Consider the following 569-nt stretch of genomic DNA (forward strand, 5'->3'; position numbering starts at 1 on the left):
ATCCACCCATCAATAGCCATCCATCCGTCTATCCATCCATCTACCCACCCTCCATAGATACCTCTCTCTATGCTAGTTCTCCTTCTCTTGGTGCCTCGGGGGTCCAGGGGGGGTCTGCAGGACCCTCCTATCCACCACGGCATGTCCAGGACCAGCTGGAGGGATGATGAACGAGGACAGGCTCGTAACTTCACTCCTCTTGTGTGCACCTCGGCAACTAGCGCTTTTCGTCATCTCCCGCCTTTTTACACTCGTCTCTCTCCCATTTATCTCTCTCTGTCAGCCCACTATTGTTCTTCCCTCCATCTCCCCCTTCTCCTGACCCCCCTCTCTCTCGTTATCCGTATCCTCCTCACAGGCTTCAACACACAAGAGAAAAGAGAAAGCAGCAGAAACCATGTGGAATGAGAAGGAAGACCATGTGATACATTCACAGTCACATGCTCTGGTCTCTGCAGTAATTGCCATTCAATACATGAATGTACAGCCTTGTGTCTAACCTGTTTCTTCACGCACGATGAATAATCATTCTTTAAATGGCCTTCCTTCATCACACATTCTTTTCCCCC

Source organism: Micromesistius poutassou, assembly GCF_964030765.1.
Source record: "Micromesistius poutassou genome assembly, chromosome: 4".
Taxonomy (NCBI): domain Eukaryota; kingdom Metazoa; phylum Chordata; class Actinopteri; order Gadiformes; family Gadidae; genus Micromesistius; species Micromesistius poutassou.